This window comes from Bufo bufo, chromosome 1, assembly GCF_905171765.1.
Source record: "Bufo bufo chromosome 1, aBufBuf1.1, whole genome shotgun sequence".
Classification (NCBI taxonomy): domain Eukaryota; kingdom Metazoa; phylum Chordata; class Amphibia; order Anura; family Bufonidae; genus Bufo; species Bufo bufo.
In genome coordinates this window covers 804,431,186-804,439,713 of record NC_053389.1, presented here as the reverse complement: position 1 = coordinate 804,439,713, position 8,528 = coordinate 804,431,186, and positions in this window count along the sequence as shown.

Sequence of the window (8,528 nt, the reverse complement as noted above, 5' to 3'; positions counted from 1 at the left end):
ACCAATGAGGGGGGGGCGAAAATTGGCTACCAATGATAATACAATAAAGGGAGGGAGGGGGGACTGGGGGGGGGGGCAGCACTGGCCACCAATGAAATTAATACAATAGAGGGAGGGGGGCCGGGGGGCCGCACTGGCCACCAATGAAATTAAAACTGGGGAGCTGCCTGGCAGCCCCTGATCTCTTACAGGGGGCTATGATACGCACAATTAAGCCTTTCAGGTGCGGCACCTGAGGGGTTAATTGTGCGGATCACAGCCCCCTGTAAGAGATCGGGTGCTGTCAGGCAGCAGGGGGCAGTCATGTACACAGTTAGTAGTATATTCTAACTAGAAGCGTCCCCATCACTATGGGAACGCCTCTGTGTTAGAATATACTGTCGGATTTGAGTTTTCACGAAAAAGCTTTTATGCAGACGGATCTTCGGATCCGTCTGTATGAAAGTAGCCTATGGACACGGATGCCAATCTTGTGTGCATCCGTGTTTTTTCACGGACCCATTGACTTGAATGGGTCCGTGAACCGTTGTCCGTCAAAAAAATAGGACAGGTCATATTTTTTTGACGGACAGGATACACGGATCACGGAGGCGGATGAAAAACGGTGCATTTTCCAAGTTTTCAACAAACCCATTGAAAGTCAATGGGTCCGCAGAAAATCACGGAAAACAGAACAACGGCCACGGGTGCACACAACGGTCGTGTGCATGAGGCCTTATCTATAGCGAGCCACGGTCCAACTGTCACATCAAAAGTAGAAAACCCTCTAAAAAATGTCACCTTTTTATTGTAAAGATGTTAACCCCTTAGTGACATAACTGATTTTAGCCTTTAGTCTTCTTCCGTTTAGCTGTATGAGACCTTGAATTTTGCAGGACGAGTTGTGTTTTTTTCTAGGAACTATTTTAGGGTATATATGGTGTAGTAAATAACTTTTACTATTTTATTTTTAGTGGGAAAGATAAAAAAACAGCAATTTTGTGTGATTTATTTTAAACCATTCACTGTGTGGTATAAAATTAAGATGTTGGGCACAAAGACCCTTGTACCAAATAAGAAGACACCAGTATTATAGAAAGTGCATGTCGGTCAAGTTACACCTCTGGCTGGAGGGAAGGGCTTAAGTCAAGAATTTGGCATTGGGGGGGCATTTAGATTTTTGCCTCAGGCAGCAGGAAGGCTTTGTGCATCCCTGCCTCTGGTCACAAAGCACTGAGGGAAGGGGGGCCCACGCTGAACTCTTGCACCAGGGTCCATGAGCCCCTAGGTACGCCCCTGCCTTTTAAGTTGCATTACTGAAATAAATGAATATCTAAATTTTTCGAGTTTCACCTGTATAGTATTACATTTTAAATATTAACAGGCACTCGATCATCAGGAATTGTACCAAAAAAATATTTATTATATCAAATAAAAATGAATCAATATCAGCACAAACATCCAAAAATTATAAAATGCAAATAAAAATATTAAAATTAGTCTGTAGAAAAAAGGTATATTAGGCCTCATGCACGGGCAACATCCGTGCAGCAGGATGGACCCATTCAACTCGAAAGGGTCTGTGGCATGTCAGCACCGCAAAAAAATATGTCATTTTTTTTGGCGGTGCGGAACCATGGAAAGAAACACCCCAGAAGCACTCCGTTGTGCTTCCGGTGTTCCGTTCCGTGACTCAGTTCTGCATCTCACTTGAATGGGTCCGCATCCGTGATGCGGGGTGCACACGGCCGGTGGCCGTGGATTGCCAACCCGCCATTTGCAGGCAGCAATACGGCCACAGCCGCCCAACGGCCGTGTGCATGAGGCCTTATACAGAGATCAGTTATGTGTTTGCCTGTGTTAAAGATGTGTGAATTTTATTCTATATTTTTTGTATAACTAGGACTGTAATTAGTTAACTTTTTATTTTCAAAGTGCCTTCCTCCCACCCCTCTCTTTGTTTCAAGACTGGAGAGTAGAGAGAGGGGGGCAAAGTGCTGTGCTGTGGGCAGTGTCTGATTTCTCATCTTTATACAGGTGTCCCATAGAGTGTGGTGGAGATGCATAGGCCAATCATATGGCTTGATGATATATATATATTATACACTGCCTATAGAGAAGCACCTCTTTGAAGTGTCATATGACGTATGCAGTATTATTGTTAAATTGTCCGCCATTAAAAATGGCGAACACCTAGATGTTTACATTAGTTCACATTCCAAAGTGGTACTCACTGCGCAGATGTTGAAGTGTTATCTCTGTTTCTCTTATCACTTTTTCCTTTTTGACCAATGAAACAATGTTTAAGCCTCAGAGAGGATTGCCCTCTTCTGAAGATGTATAATACGGCTTACCCCATGTAATAAAAGTTAGAGATTGCTTTGACCAACTTCTGTGTCAGTGTCCAGTCTCTCAACCACGCGTGGATATTAACCCCCTGAGGATACATTGATTAGGAACACCAGAGTGTATCTTAAATGCCCTAATTTAGGGCGGTTTCATCAAAATGGCACCCCAGATGGGACTCTGAGCGAAGTAGCATCAAACAGCTGACAAGACGGGCCCTGAGCTTGACGAACGGCAGAGGGGAGAGGACTGCAGCCTCAAAGAAAGGTGAGAAAACGTTTATCTTATCTGCCTTTCTGCTATTTACTTTGTCATGTTCAGATAGCTCAGTCTGCTGTGAGGTGGTACTGATGTAAGTATAGTAGTCGGCTGTAATGCTGAAGCTTGGAGTCTATTGAACCAATAGTCTGAATTTATAGATCACACTGGTGTGTATATGTTTTGTGTGTGTCTGTGATTTATGTGAGGAGTGAGTTGAGCACAGACGGTAAAACCACAGACAAAGGGAGGGGACAGTAACCTCCTGGTTTGGAAGGGGGCGCTGTAGCGCTGAGGTGTGGGACAAAGAAACTCCGGCTGACCTGACCATGGAGACTGTAGTTCCACATGACTCATTGATCAAGGGGAAGACTGCGGAGACTACCTGACCTGACCCTAGGGAGACGGTAGTTCCACATGACTCATTGATCAAGGGGAAGACTGCGGAGACTACCTGACCTGACCCCAGGAAGACGCGATGGAGCCCGCCTGACCCCTGGTTTTGGGGAAGACGTGCGGGGAGTCCCGGCTGACTAGTCAGACGTGATAGTCAGATTTGAGCAAACCAGTGGGGAGGGTAAATCCTTTGTCCGCGGAGGAAAGGGTTAAAGGTGCTGATCACTCCTCTGTTTTGTGTGTGTGTCAGTCTGAAATACTGTTGTTAAGATGGGCCAGTCCCACTCACATGGAGATGGAGAAGGAGAATATACTGCTCCTCAGATTGTAGCGAGAGAAGAAGGAAGTCAACATGTGAAAAGTTATAAGAAGTTAATGAAGATTGCAGGATGTGATATAAATGGAGAATTGAATGTTAAAATATTGAAACGGCTGATACTGCGATGTCGGGGAAAGCTGAATGGATTATTAGGTGCAGCACAGGCATGGCACCGAGCGGCAAGTCGATTTATGGCAACTGGAGGGACAGAAAGATGGGATGAAAAAACAAAGATGTATATGTATATTGTGGGACCAGATGAACCACCACCCTATCATGGTGCTCACAAACAAAAGAGCTTGTAGCCCCTGTTGAAAAGTGCCCCCCCCCCCCCCACAGAGACCAGAGGGGTGGGTTTGTAATGTATGCAGGCAGAAAAATCCAGATGCACATAACACTTGCCTGGCAAGTGGAGCCCCCATGCTTCGTAACGCCTCTTCTCTGATAGCAGTGGCTGCAAACCCCTCAGCCCCCCTCCCCTTGTGGCTGCAGATAATGTACCGCCTCTCATCTCCCTTGGGGAAACACAGGAGACAACTCAGCCCATGCCCCCCCTGCCAGCGCCCACCCATATATCCAGTCATAAATGCTGACGGCACCTACTACGTACCAGAAAAGGGAGTGTCACAAAGAGTGAAACCAGTGGTGCCAATCATGATGGGGGCAGGAGGAGTGAGGAAGAGAGGAGCTGCAAAATCTAATGAGAGAACAGACGATGAGGACAGGGAGAGTACAGGTGCAGCAGATGAGGAACCACCTGAGTTGGATGATATGTCCAGAGTAGAGAAAGAGAAGGAACTGGATCTGATGGTAGCCAAACTGTCTGGACAAATAGACATCCTAACACGACAAGCCCAGACCTCAACAGCCAGGTCCAGTGAGGTGTATAGAACAGGAGGAAAATATGTTACGTTTAGCCCCACCCAAGCCACAAATTTAGTGAACTCACTCCCGGATCCAGAACTGCACCCTATGCCCTTCCAAAGAGCAATAGAGAAGATAAGGAAGACGCATTCAGCTGCATGGAGGGACTTGTCTGGGCTGGTACAAATCAAAGCAGGGGACTCCTTCTGGCCCACCATGCAGCGAGAATTAAATCTCCCACCGTATGCATCAGAAGAACACTTAAAGACATATGAGTCAGGGGAGGAGTTTAGTCAGAAGTTGGAGGAATGGGCAAGGGGGAGATTGGCTGATCAAGCTACTCAGATACAAGATATGAAGCAGGACAAAAGTGAATCCGTAGAAAAATTTGCTAACAGGATGGAACAGATGTTCCGGGATCTAGGATTCAATCGTAATGATACAGTGCAAGTAAGAATGTTATCCAGTGCCTTCGTGGATGGGCTAAAAATACCTATCCAAAAAGCCTTAAAAATTGCCCGCCCTGAGTATCGGACGGTTGACCTGGAAACACTTGTAGTAATAGCAAAAAGCATTGAGGCAGCCCCTCGAACTCATCCTGTCATGGTTAGCAGGGAAGGGCCCAGGGGAGCAGAAGACAGATTTCAGGATCCAGCCTGGAGAACCCGTATCACCTGCTATGGATGTGGACAACAGGGACATTTCAAACGGGAATGCCCACATCGGCCAAGGGAGGGGCAGAGGAGACCTTCCCAATTTCCTTGGGCACCGGCCCAAACTGCCCAGGCAGTTCAACAAATGGGGGCAGCCCCAAATCAACCATAGGACGGGGGCAAGCCAGATCCACAAGTCGGAGAGGCCATTAATACTATGGCTTTGTGTCCTCCCCAGTGTGCCCCTACACCAACTGTGCAGCTGCAGGTGGGGGGGAACCCACACACCTTTCTTGTGGATACTGGTGCAGCCAGAAGTGTGCTCCGACTTGAAGAGATCTATGACCCGTCCTTTCTAGACAATATTACTGTACAATGTATTGGCATTGATGGAGAGGCAAGAACATCTGTGCTGACTAAACCATTGCCTGTGTCCCTAGGTTTAGTCCTTTCTCCCACGATCCTGTCACAATTTGTAGTGTCTACTACCTGCCCCCTCAACCTCTTGGGGGCAGACCTACTCCAAAAAATGCAAGCAAACATCCAGTTCCAGGAAGACGGAACAATTACACTTTCTTCCCTCCTACAACCAGAAGAGACAGTTATGCTTGCTGCCGTAGAAATAATACAGGATGAGATATTTGGAACAGCGATCCCATCAGATGTAATGAAGCTGATACCTCCCCATATATGGTCCTCAGGACCACAAGATATTGGAAGACTAATGGTCCAGCCGGTAGTAGTCACGCTCAAGTCAGGTGCCATCCTACCACGCAAACCCCAATATCCATTGTCAGTGGCACAAATAGATGCGGTGACTAAGCAAATCTTGGCATTCCAGGAAAAGGGAGCAATAATTAAAACAACCTCTCTGTGTAACACGCCCCTTTTTCCAGTTAAAAAGAAGGGAAAAAAAGGACAGCCAGACACTTATCGTATGGTACAAGATCTACGAGGGGGGAGGGAAGTGACCACTGCGCTCCACCCTTACCCCTGACCCTGCCTACTTGCCTCGCGAGTCCTAATGACAGGGGACAACTGGACGGCAATCCCTAACTTGGAATAAGTGCAGGGATGACAGACAGACAAACAACAGGACGTGAACGGACCGAGTCAATACCAGGAAAGCTGCAAAGTACAGTACAAATGGAGCAAGCAGAGAATTGTCAGGAGAAGCCGGGGTCATAAATACCAGGAGAGCAGAGAAGTACAAGAGGAGTCCTAAGAGAGTAGTCAGGTGGGAGCCGAGGTCTCAATACCTGGACGGATGCGCAGTACAGGAGGAGCAGGCAAAAGGATGGTCAGGGAACAGGATCAGGTAAGTATTCAGCAGTCCAACAAATAGCCAGGAACCTAGAAATTAACAGGCAACCTGTAGCCAGCAGGCTGCCTGTATTTATAGTGGGGAGTGAGGGTCATGTGACGTGGCCAGCGTCACATGACCGACAGACCAACCAGTCGAGCACCGAGTGATCAGCTCGGCGCTCAAGGCAGACTAGGAGCAGGGAGCCACCCAGCTAGTAAAGCCGCCCTGGGAATGAGGTCAAACACAGAACCTCATTCCAAAAGCTAAGCAACAGGTCTGCGGGCAATGGGGGACCGAGTGTACCTTTGGAACCCCGTGACAGTACCCCCCCCTTTTACGAGGGGCCACCGGACCCAAAACTTCAGGCCGATGGCTTTTCAGGGTGTTCTAAATGAAATTTACAAACAAGTCTAGGAGCATGAACCTCGCTGGCAGGTACCCAAGATCTCTCTTCAGGTCCATTTCCCCTTCCAGTGAATCAGGTACTGCAAGGAATTACGCACCTTCCTGACATCCACTATTTTAGACACCACATACTCGACAGCATCATTAACAAGAACCGGCGGAGGCGAGGCTTTTGATGGTACTACCGGTTCAAAATATTTTTTAAGCAGAGATTTATGGAACACATTATGAATGTGGAATGACTCAGGCAGCTCCAACCTAAAATATACCGGGTTAATCACTTCCGTGATCTTATATGGTCCAATAAAAAGAGGAGCAAATTTTTTAGAAGTTACCTTGAGAGATAGATTCTTGGTGGACAACCATACTTTATCCCCAACCTGAAAGTTTACCCCCCTTGAACGTCTCCTATCGGCCTTGAGTTTTTGAGAACATTGAGCCTTTTCTAGGTTCGATTGAACCCGGGCACAAACTGTGCACAGTTCGGAGGAGAGTTTATCCGCTTCAGGGTTAGAGGAGGAGACGGACGACCCAGAATGAAAACGGGGATGAAAACCATGGTTACAAAAGAAAGGGGAGACCCCAGCAGAAGAATTGACACGGTTATTCAAAGCAAATTCAGCCAACGGAAGGAATTTGACCCATAATTGCTGGTCATCAGCAACATACAACCTCAAGAATTGTTCCACAGACTGATTAAGGCGTTCAGTCTGCCCATTACTCTCAGGATGGTAGGCGGAAGAAAAAGACAATGAAATTTTACATCTTTGACAGAAGGCCCTCCAGAATTTGGACACAAACTGCACACCCCTGTCAGAAACAATATTTTCCGGGATGCCATGTAAACGAACAATCTCTCTCACAAAAATAGACGCCAGGGTTTTAGCATTCGGAAGTTTAGACAGGGGAATGAAATGAACCATCTTGCTAAACCTATCGACCATTACCCAAACCACAGTCTTACCCTCCGCCAGCGGTAGGTCAGTTATAAAGTCCATCGAGATATGGGACCAGGGTCTACTGGGAATGGGTAGGGGTCGTAGGTTACCAGCAGGGCGAGTCCTAGGTGTCTTGGACCTGGCACAAACCTCACAGGCTGACACGTAAGACTTGACATCCCTAGTTAGAGTGGGCCACCAATAAGATCTAGAAACCAGATCCTTAGTGCTCTCAACACCCGGATGTCCACAAAAGGCAGAATCGTGACACTCACCCAACAGCTGGAGACGAAATTGTACGGGAACAAACAACTTATCTGTTGGGGTGGATACCGGTGCCAGATGTTGTTCAGACCTAATGCGAGCCGAGATATCCTGGGTAAGAGCTGCTAAGAAGATTTTTGCTGGTAGGATGGTTTCAGGTGGTACCTCAGTAGGTTGAAAAGCCTGGAAGCTCCGAGATAATGCGTCCGCCTTCACATTTTTACTTCCCGGCCTGAACGTGATGGAAAAATCAAAACGAGTAAAAAACAGAGCCCATCTGGCTTGACGGGGATTCAACCTCTTAGCAGACTCAAGAAACATTAGGTTTTTATGGTCAGTGACAACAGTTACACAATGCCTTGCCCCCTCTAGGAAATGCCTCCACTCCTCAAATGCCCATTTAATGGCCAGCAGCTCCCTATTCCCTATGTCGTAGTTTCTCTCTGTTGGAGAGAATTTCCAGGAGACGAAGGCACATGGTCTCAGATTAGTAAGGCTAGCAGGACCTTGTGAAAGGACTGCTCCTACGCCGTCCTCGGACGCATCCACCTCCACAATAAAAGGTTTCTCCTGATCAGGCTGGATCAGAATGGGAGCGCTACTGAATGCCTTTTTTAATTTTTCAAATGAAGAAATGGCCTCAGTACACCAATTCTCCAAATCCGCCCCTTTCTTAGTAAGGTCGGTCAACGGTTTAGCAATTACGGAAAAATTCATAATAAATTTACGATAGTAATTGGCGAAACCTAAGAACCGTTGTAAGGCATTTAAGGATGAAGGTCTTACCCATTCCTTAATTG